The 10483-nt window shown below is 44.2% G+C and overlaps 1 long non-coding RNA gene across 1 annotated transcript; it reads left to right on the forward strand.

The window, feature by feature from the left end:
• The first annotated feature begins 3256 nt into the window (after window positions 1-3256).
• LOC147101097 (uncharacterized) lies at window positions 3257-8561 on the forward strand. Its single transcript, XR_015073494.1, has 2 exons — window positions 3257-3418; window positions 5583-8561. It is a non-coding gene; the product is annotated as an uncharacterized LOC147101097 (long non-coding RNA).
• Window positions 8562-10483: the final 1922 nt, after the last annotated feature.

Here is a 10483-nt window from a genome sequence, read left to right on the forward strand (position 1 = left end):
ACACATTAAAAAAAACTGAAACTATACTATTAAATACTGGTGACCATGAGGTAACTATCAGAGTCTGATAATTACTTAGGACTAACAAGGGGTGTCTTTTTGTTTCACTTTACATGTGCAGCATTAGAGGTTGCTATGGGAACACAAATGTTTGCTATGGTTATATTTAAGGTGTGCTTGCTACTACCAAGTACATTAGTGGAGTGATTTGCTAGACTGGTTACCTGCATGATTCCTCTGGGGTTGAATTCTCCACCTAAGGCCATCAGAGAGAGGCAGTGAGGAGAGTGTTTCCCAGCAAGGATGGAGGGAAAAGCTGGTGGGAAGCCCACTTTCAGCACTCCTGGGCACTGGTTATAGAAAGAGCTCCAGAAACCTGGAGTAACACAATGGCACAGGGGAAGCCTGAAGAAGAGGAAAAGCAACAAGCTTGAGGGACAAATGTAAGAAGTCACACAACACCAGGTTATAGTCCAACAGTTTTATTTGAAATCATCTCCGGCATCTCCACACCAAAGCTTGAGGGAGAGGGATTTAAAAAAATTACAAATAGGTCAAATTGTATTTCTAATTCTCGATAGAGAGCCCCAAAATCATTAAATATGAAAAAAAAGACATTATTACCCAGTAATTGCAAGGTCACATGATAAGGTCATTCAGCCCGCCTTCATTCATCCATCTAGAATTACCCTAATGCTCCCGCCGTTACAGCATCCAACTGGTTCATGACTGAGTCATCTTACTTTATTACTTGCAGATATCCAAAGCTACATGTCGTGAGGCGAACTTTGTTGCGGAATTGCAGTCGCAGCAGGTGTGCAGCACTTGAACAGACCGTCCGATCTCTCCTATTAACAAAGCTGCCGTGATATTCATGTCATGCTGCCACAGTGGGGATGTGGGGGGGTTTGCGGGGGGGGGAGGGCGTGGAGCAGCTACGATTTTGTCAGCATTTAAGGAGGGCACTGGATTCGGCTCCATGCCATGCCCTCGAACTAACGTGTACGTGCCACTCTGCCAGTGCTCCTTTAGCATAAAGCGAAAGGAAAAAACTCTAGAACTCCCAATTTGTGTTGATTTATTGTTTCTGCCACTCTTGTGTCTGGGGACTAAACAACCTCTTTAACCTTCCTGATCCTGGGCTTGGGCACACAGATATAAATGCATTAAAATGCCACCTCTTGTGCCGATTAAGCAACACCAGGATATATTTTACATCTCCACATAGGAAGTGATTTTAAAGTCACAACGTTATGGGAAAACTGCTGGGGTTGGCAATATAAATCGGTCCAGAGATTTGCATTAAAATGCCACTGAAATGAATAGAAGGAAATCAAGATGCTTGAGCAAACTGCATATAAACTGGTTTATGTGTTCAAGCTGAACAGAAATGAATCTCACAGCATTTCAAGTCAAACGTAATGCACCTTGCTGGAAAATCAAAACCTGGCAGCACCCACTTAAATAACAATAATTTAGTGGGCCTTTCATCTGTGGGGCTGAGATACAAATACAGCCAGACTGATGAAAGAAAAAATAAGAAAAAAGAAAGCCTTCTATTTGTAAAAATGCCTTTCACAACCATAGGATGCCCCATAGCGCTTTACAGTCAATGAGGTACTTTGGAAGTGTAGTCATTATTGTAACATAGGAAGCGCAGCAGCCAATTTGCACACATCAAGGTCCCACAAACAGCAATGTGATAATGACCAGATAATCTGGCTTTTAGTATTAGGAAATTAAAGTATTAGGAAGTTAAAACATTTTTACGCAGCGAGTGGTTAGGATCTGGAATACACTGCCTGAGAGGGTGGTGGAGGCAGACTCAATCATGGCTTTCAAAAGGGAATTGGATAAGCACCTGAAGGAAAACATTTTGGAGGGCTACAGGGAAAGGGAGGGGGAGTGGGACTAGCTGAAGCGCTCTTGCAGAGAGCTGGCACGGGCTCGACGGGCCGAATGGCCTCCTTCTGCGCTGTAACCATTCTGTGATTCTAGTGCAGTTGATTGAGGGATAAATATTGGCCAGGACAATGACAGGACCAAATTCTTCTTTATCCGCCGACTGCATGGGTCCTACATGAAATGGTCTGTCTCAACCCAGTCCGTAGTGAGTATAGCTGTAAATCCATTGGCAGGATAGGCGCACCAACGTCAGTGTTCTCGCTCAGGCCAACATCCCCAGCATCGAAGCTCTGACCACGCTCGATCAGCTCCAATGGACAGGTCACATCATCCGCATGCCCGATACGAGACTCCCAAAACAAGTGCTCTACTCGGAGCTCCGACATGACAAGAGAGCCCCAGGTGGGCAGAGGAAACGCTTCAAGGACACCCTCAAAGCCTCCTTGAAAAAGTGTAACATCCCCACCGACACCTGGGAATCCCATGCCCAAGACCGCACAAAGTGGAGGAGAAGCATCCGGGAAGGTGCCGAACACCTCGAGTCTCTTCGCCGGGAGCAAGCGGAAGCAAAGCACAAACAGTGGAAGGCGTGCGCGTCAACCCAAGCACCCCACCCACCCGCCCCTTCAACCACCGTCTGCCCCACCTGTGACAGAGACTGTACGTCCCGCATTGGACTCATCAGTCACCTGCGAACTCATTTTTAATGTGGAAGCAAGTCATCCTCGGTTCCGAGCGACTGCCTAAGAAGAAGAAACTGTCTTCAATTCAGCTCGAGCATTCTTTACCAAAAAAAAACACACAGCAGAAAAGTTACAAATTTAAAGGTAAATAAAGCAAAATGATCCATTTGAATAACATTATTCATTCACTTGACAGGAATTTATACCCAAAGTGTTCAAGTTAAAGGTGATGAGTGCAATTTGTACAGGATAATAGATAGCTAACAGCTGGATGTAAGGTAGTAATTGAATCAAGGGATTCTAATTATGTGAACTGTGAAAGAAAAGCTTTTTCAGTGTCATCAGAACCCCTGGATTTAACTGCTATCTTGCGTCTCTGCCAGCAAGTTCTCATTCTTTATAATGTGTTCCATCACTAAAGCTATATCTAGTTGTTTACTGGGCTGCATGTGGTTTTTCAGCCCTTGGATAGTGAAGATCATCAATGATATAATTGATCTGTTAACAGGTCACTGTGGGTAAGAGCAGTAGCAGGTTGGAAGATGCTCTAGTATAATCTGGGTTTTTTTGGTGATGGCAGAATGAAGGCAAATATAGGTTGTTAGGACCATTGGTTTATGATGATTGAATAAGTGAAATTCCATCTTTATTACACAGGTTTCCCAGATTCGTACTTGTGTTTGAAGAATCACATCCCTGGCAACTCTGGTAGGCGTGCGGCAGAAAGGCCTCAGACTAGGTTGGGGCCTGGAATATGCGCAGCCCCAGCCTGCACTCAGAGTTCCTGATTGGCCTTGGAAGAGGAGGAGCCTCTACCTGCCCCTCATAAGGTCAGTGTCGTGAAGAGGGTGGGACCAGGGGCACGGACTTCCTACATCGGGAGGCCCCACGACCTTGGCATCGCAAAATGTCAGGGCACATTTGAAGGCTGGTACGCTGAGACGGAAGGGACATACTGGCCTCAGGATTGGCAGGAGTGGGGCCCACCTTAAGAGTCCAGGCCTAAGTAGCGGCCTAAACCCCCAAAGACAGGTAGCAAATGTGGCAAATGGATTTCAATGTAAGCAAATGTGAGGTCATCCACTTTGGACCTAAAAAGTATAGAACAGGGTACTTTCTAAATGGTGAAAAGCTAAAAACAGTGGAGGTCCAAAGAGACTTGGGGGTCCAGGTACATAGATCATTAAAATGTCATGAACAGGTGCAGAAAATAATCAAAAAGGCTAATGGAATGCTGGCCTTTATATCTAGAGGACTAGAATACAAGGGGGTGGAAGTTATGCTGCAGCTGTACAAAGCCCTGGTTAGACCACACCTGGAGCACTGGGAGCAGTTCTGGGCACCACACCTTAGGAAGGATATATTGGCCTTGGAGGGAGTGCAGCGTAGGTTTACCAGAATGATGCCCGGACTTCAAGGGTTAAGTTACAAGGAGAGATTACACAAACTAGGGTTGTGTTCCCTAGAATTTAGAAGGTTAAGGGGTGATCTGATCGAAGCTTTCAGAATATTAAGGGGAACAGATAGGGTAGATAGAGAGAAACTATTTCCGCTGGTTGGGGAGTCTAGGACTAGGGGGCATAGTCTAAAAATTAGAGCCAGACCTTTCAGGAGTGAAAGTAGGAAACACTTCTACACACAAAGGGTGGTAGAAGTTTGGAACTCTCTTCCACAAACGGCAATTGATGCTGGGTCAATTGTTAATTTTAAATCGGAGATTGATAGCTTTTTGTTAACCAAAGGTATTAAGGGATATGGGCCAAAGGCGGGTATATGGAGTTAGGTTGCAGATCAGCCATGATCACGTTGAATGGCGGGGCAGCCTTGAGGGGCTGAATGGCCTCCTCTTGTTCCTATGTTCCTAGCAGTTTTTCCAATTGATATTTTCAGCCCCTTACAAAGAGGGCTGAGGTGCATGTAAAATCTTCTTTCTGGGGGTGGCAGGGGATGGGGACGGGGAGGAAAATTGGCACCTCTCCCTGGATGGCAGCTAACGCCAGTTTTCCAACCTGTATGGATGAGCCTTCATTACTGCCAGTTCAACATTGGGAAGACCAAAGCCATCGCCTTTGGCCCTCGCCACAAACTCCACACCCATGCCACTGATTCTATCTCCCTCCCCAGCCACTGTCTTAGGCAGAACAGACTATTTATAACCTCAATCCCAAGCTGAGCTTCCAATTCTTTATCTTCTCCACCACAAAGATTGCCTACTTCCACCTCTGTAACATTGCCCGCCTCTGCCCCAGAAACTTTCATTCATGTCTTTCTCACCTCCTGACCTGACTATTCTAATGCTCTCCTGGCCGACCACCTTTCCACCATTCTCTGAAAACTTCAGCTTATCCCAAACTCCACTGCCCGTATCCTATCCCCCACCGAGTCCTCCTCACCCATCACGCCTGCCCTTGCAGACCTACATTGGCACCCAGTCCCCCATGGCTTCAATTTCAAATTCTCGTCCTTGCATTTAAATCTCTTCAAGGCTTCGCCCCTCGCTATCTCTACAACCTCCTCCAGCCCTACAACCTCACCGGAACTCTCCGTTCCTCCAACACTGGCCTCTTGTGCATCTCCCACCACTCCCCCACTATTTTCCATCCACCTTATGAACGGGTAGTTTGAAGCAAACTGTTTCCTGTAGTTGAGGGGTCAAGAAGGAGTTGCCAAAGATACAAGATCAATAGTAAGAGATTTAAAACAGAGGGAAGGATAAATGTCTTTACACATAGTTGTGAGACTGTGGAATTTACTTCCAGGGTTAGTGGTTGAGGCAGAAACCTTGTCTACATTCAAGATTCCAAACATAAAGAAATAAAGACTTGCATTTATATAGCGCCTTTCACAACCACTGGACAACCCAAAGCGCTTTACAGCCAATGAAGTACTTTTGAAGAGTAATCACTGTTGTAATGTAGGAAACGCGGCAGCCAATTTGCACACAGCAAACTCCCACAAACAGCGATGTGATAATGATCTGATAATCTGTTTTAGTGATGTTGATTGAGGGGTGAATATTGGCCAGGACACCGAGGATAACTCCCCTGCTCTTCTTCAAAATACTGCCACGGGATCTTTCACATCCACCTGAGAAAGCAGATGGGGCCTCGGTTTAACATCTCATCTGAAAGACGGCACCTCAGTACTGCACTAGAGTGTCAGCCTAGCTTTATGTGCTCAAGTCTCTGGAGCGCGACTTGAACCCACAACCTCCTGACTCAGAGGCGAGAGTGCTACCCACTGAGCCACGGCTGAACAACTTGGAAAAACTTGCTGTGGATTTCTGGCATTTTCTGTTTTTATTTCAAATGTCCAACGTGCTCTGTTTTCTTCTTATCTGTACGTTTGTGTTGTGCAAGTGAAATTCAAGTTTTTATGTATAAAAGCCATCTCGTGCATGATTAATCTGCTACACTTTGGGTGTCACACTTGTATACATGCAAATTTCTGTGTCAAATTTGAATGGTTTAAATTTCATAAGACGTCAAAACAGGGTAAAGCACGAGCTTTTCAACTTCGTCTGAAGTAATTTTGACAGGAACAACCACATCTGGGGGATTTATATTTCTCAAACCACTGCAGATACATATATAGATTTATTTATTCATGTAACCCCCATGGTATTTGAGGGGAATGCACTTTTTATTTTACCGGCAATGGGTAGGGAAACCATTGTAGGGTAAATTCAGTGAAACTCCATTCCCGGCGCAATGCCTCACCAGACAGGAGTGCAGAGCAGAGAATTGGCCTTTATTGTCCTATCTCGATTTGCCCTCCCATCTAGCAAAGCTCCACACTTGGAATTTACTCATATGTATTTTTCCAGAACCAATTAAAATTACCCGTGACCTTCGACAGCACCTCCCAAACCTGCAACATCTACCACCTAGAATGACAAGTGCAGCAGGTGCATGGGAACATCATCACCTCCAAGTTCCTCTCCAAGTCACACACCATCCTGACTTGGAAATATAGCGCCGATCCTTCATCGACACTGGGTCAAAATCCTGGAACTCCCTCCCCAACAGCACTGTGTGAGTACCTTCACCACACGGACTGCAGCGGTTCAAGAAGGTGGCTCACCACCACCTTCTCAAAGGGCAATTAGGGATGGGCGATAAATGCTGGCCTTGCCAGCGACGCCCACATCCCATGAACGGATTAAAAAAAACTTCCTTCACTGTATCTGAGCACATCGCTCACAAACCTCTGTTCAAACGCTTGCAGTGGTGCTGAGTTCTCCCCCATCCTTCACCCCAGTCCTGCCCACTGCCTCCTTTGGTTGCTAAGCATAACCTCCAGCTTAGTTGAGAAATGTCAGTTTACAATTTTAAAATGTACGATAAGAAAAACAAGGGATTAACATTGGAGACTGCATGTTCTGTACTGCAGGACTGAGAGCAGGCAGGTCAACTGAAGAATAATGTTGCTGATTATGTCCTGCAGCCTTCAGTTCTTTGCTACAGAGCAGCTCGAGTCCATTATTATTACTGGTTGATCAAAATTCCAACCATTGCCTTATTTTTCTGGTCCTCTCCACTGATCAGAAGATGCCACTTCAGTTCAAACAATATACCGCTCGCCAACAGAGTATTTTCTGTTGCCACCAACAACAAGCTGAAGGGGTTTGATTGGTTGACACTCCATCACATGTTAAAAGTATTGCATCATCGGGCCTTCATTAAGTTTGAAAGAACTGCACTCACCCAATCAGAATGTTTTACTTTCAAACGTTGGTTGATGGTTCACAACTGAACTCGGATCTCAAACGGTTAAAATGGCTGCAGATGAGCAGATGTCTTTGCTGATTATATTAAACCTCCAACAGACTATTTGAAGCAAATGTTATTTCAACCCCCTTTGCTATTACAATCCATTTCATTGTCAGCTGTACCCACCTCTCACCTCCCGAATGTTCTCCATTCCAAATGTTGAAACCTTTTTACCTTTGCACACATTCAAACAGGTGCAAAGCAAGGCTTGCCCATAAATAGCACAAGTGATTTAACACAGTGCGACATCCCATAACCAAACCCGAAAATCTCTGTACTAACTATGCATAGTGCGACTGCTGCTTGAGTACTGCAATTTTGTATGAAAAGCTCTGGTGGTGGTGAAGATGCTGATTGCGGAGCTGATCATGGTGATAACAAATCACTTGCTCCAACAAATCACTTGCCTGCTCACAAAGCACAGGGCTTCTAATACCAATCAGTTTTTGAATTAAAAACACAATTTAACGAATCCTTTTATGTGACAAAACTGAAAATGTAACCGAGAGATGTTATCATCGACCTCCAGAAGTTTTAATTTATGCGCTGATTGCAGCTGCATTCTGCGCTGTTGTTGGTTGGGTGCCAATGCGTGAACTCGCTTACTAGGGTGTCAATAGATTAAGAGTTCCAATGCTTTCGGAGTCTTAAACATTTGAGACTGCACCGTGGTGTTGGTGGTCCCACACGTATTTGCGAAAATTTAACATCAGCAGTTGTCCGTCACGTTGGTGGTTAGCTCTGTGATGGTCGGGGAAATCTGGGTGCATTTGCTAAAAAATAAACCCCAGAAATGACTCTTTATAATATCAGCGTACAAATGCATCAAAGACACCTGTTCATGACATTCCTCTGTCTACTGTTTTAATGGTGGTGTTAACCCACTGGTTTCTATACTGATCTGTTGAATGTCAATATGAATAGCTCCTATCAAAGTATTGGTCTATCAAAGATGTGAGGAGTAATAATGGCACTTCTGAGTTTTCAATTTTTGTTTCAATTGTCCTAAAGTCACGTTAGGGAGATGTTCACCCTGCAATAGACACCACTAGGCCATTGGGGGAGCTTTGGCATGGTTTTATTCAGATTTAGATCCTTTTTCATAACTAACAGCAACTGTACCAGCATTAGTCATTGTGTCCAATACTGTTGGTGTTTAATGATGGTGTCATTAAAGGATTATAATGACCATTAATGAAAACTGTTGGAACAATCTTTTTTCACTGGTTTACAAATACATGGATACAATGATGCTTTTAAATCTATCATTGTGCCATTTATGCATGATGTCATTAGATTAGTGACACATGACACTACTGGCTATCTGCTCTCCAAGAAAAAAAGTTTATAACTGTGACATACTCATACAATTACCAGGAACAGCAATGTTTGGGAGAATTGCAGCATTTCTTGCTGTTTCCAGCGTCTCAGTGCAGTGACCAAGGGCATCTGTAGAAGGAAATTATACTTTTTTTTTGCACTGGATATCATTATTGCACCTTTAAACATAGAAACATAGAAACTAGAAGATAGGAGCAGGAGTAGGCCATTCGGTCCCTCGAGCCTGCTCCGCCATTCAATGAGATCATAGCTGATCATCCAAATTCAGTACCCTGTCCCTGCCTTCTCCCCATATCCCTTGATCCCTTTAGCCTTAAGAAATATATCTAACTCCTTCTTGAATATATTTAATGAATTGGCCTCTACTGCCTTCTATGGTAGAGAATTCCACAGGTTCACCACTCTCTGGGTGAAGAAATTCCTCCTCATCTCTGTCCTAAATGGCTTACCCCTTATCCTTAGACTGTGACCCCTGGTTCTGGACTCCCCGGCCATCAGGAACATCCTTCCTGCATCTAGTCTGTCTAGTCCTGTTAGAATTTTATAAGTTTCAATGAGATCCCCTCTCATTCTTCTAAACTCCAGCGAGTATAAGCCCAATCGACCCAATCTCTCCTCTTACATCATTCCTGCCATCCCAGGTATCAGTCTGGTGAATCTTCGCTGCATTCCCTCCATGGCAAGAACATCCTTCCTCAGATAAAGCAGGCAGCACGGTGGCATAGTGGTTAGCACTGTTGCCTCACAGCACCAGGGACCCGGGTTCGAATCCGGCCTCAGGCGACTGTCTGTGTGGAGTTTGCACATTCTCCCCGTGTTTGCGTGGGTTTTCTCCGGGTGCTCTGGTTTCCTCCCACAGTCCAAAGATGTGCGGGTTAGGTTGATTGGCTATGATAAATTGACCCTTAGTGTTAGGGGGATTAAATACGTGGGGTTACAGGGGTAGGGTGGGATATGATTGGTGTTGGTGTAGGGGTTACGGGGATCGGGTGGGATATGTGTCGGTGCAGGCTCGATGGGCCGAAATGGCCTCTATCTGCACTGTGGGGTTTCTGTGATTCTGTGAAAGCGATCAAAACTGCACACAATACTCAAGGTGTGGTCTCACCAAGGCCCTGTACAACTGCAGCAAGACATCCTTGTTTAAGAGAAATAACAAGTCAGAATATCACTTCTGACCATTTACGAATGACAACTACATAAATAGATCAGATGTAGAACCTGGCTTATGTCATGGAGTTTGACCAACAAACATTACGTCTAAACTCACATGAAACAGCAGGTACGCTGCACATACACCTGCCCCGCCTTCTTGTACAGGGTGAGGACGATTCAGGATTTCTATTGCAGCTGTCATTAATTGTGCTAAACTAGCTACTGAGGTGGGATTTACTTACCTTTATATATTTAGCAACTCTCGACCTTTTCATGAGCCTGACAGAACAGTTAGGCTAACACATCGCATTTCTGAAATGTGGAAAACAGCCTGAAGTGCACTCTATGTTCGAGGAGCAAAGTAGCCTCAACGAAGTTTTTAAACATTGTTTTATTGATTTGTAAAAAAAATGTACATTCACATATATATCTTATGATGAAGCCATTGTACATTTAAGAGTACAAAATATATATGTGATTGCCTCTAACTACTTTAATTAATTCATAGTTGTTTACAGTATTAAAAGAAATATTTTATTACAATCATTCGATGTTGATAGTACATTAGCATTCATTAACATGGCAATATACAGTACACAATGTACATGGTACAGAATGATAGTGAGG

Source organism: Somniosus microcephalus, chromosome 24 (genome assembly GCF_052327205.1).
Source record: "Somniosus microcephalus isolate GS21.2 chromosome 24, FLI_Smic_1.0, whole genome shotgun sequence".
Taxonomy (NCBI): Eukaryota; Metazoa; Chordata; class Chondrichthyes; order Squaliformes; family Somniosidae; genus Somniosus; species Somniosus microcephalus.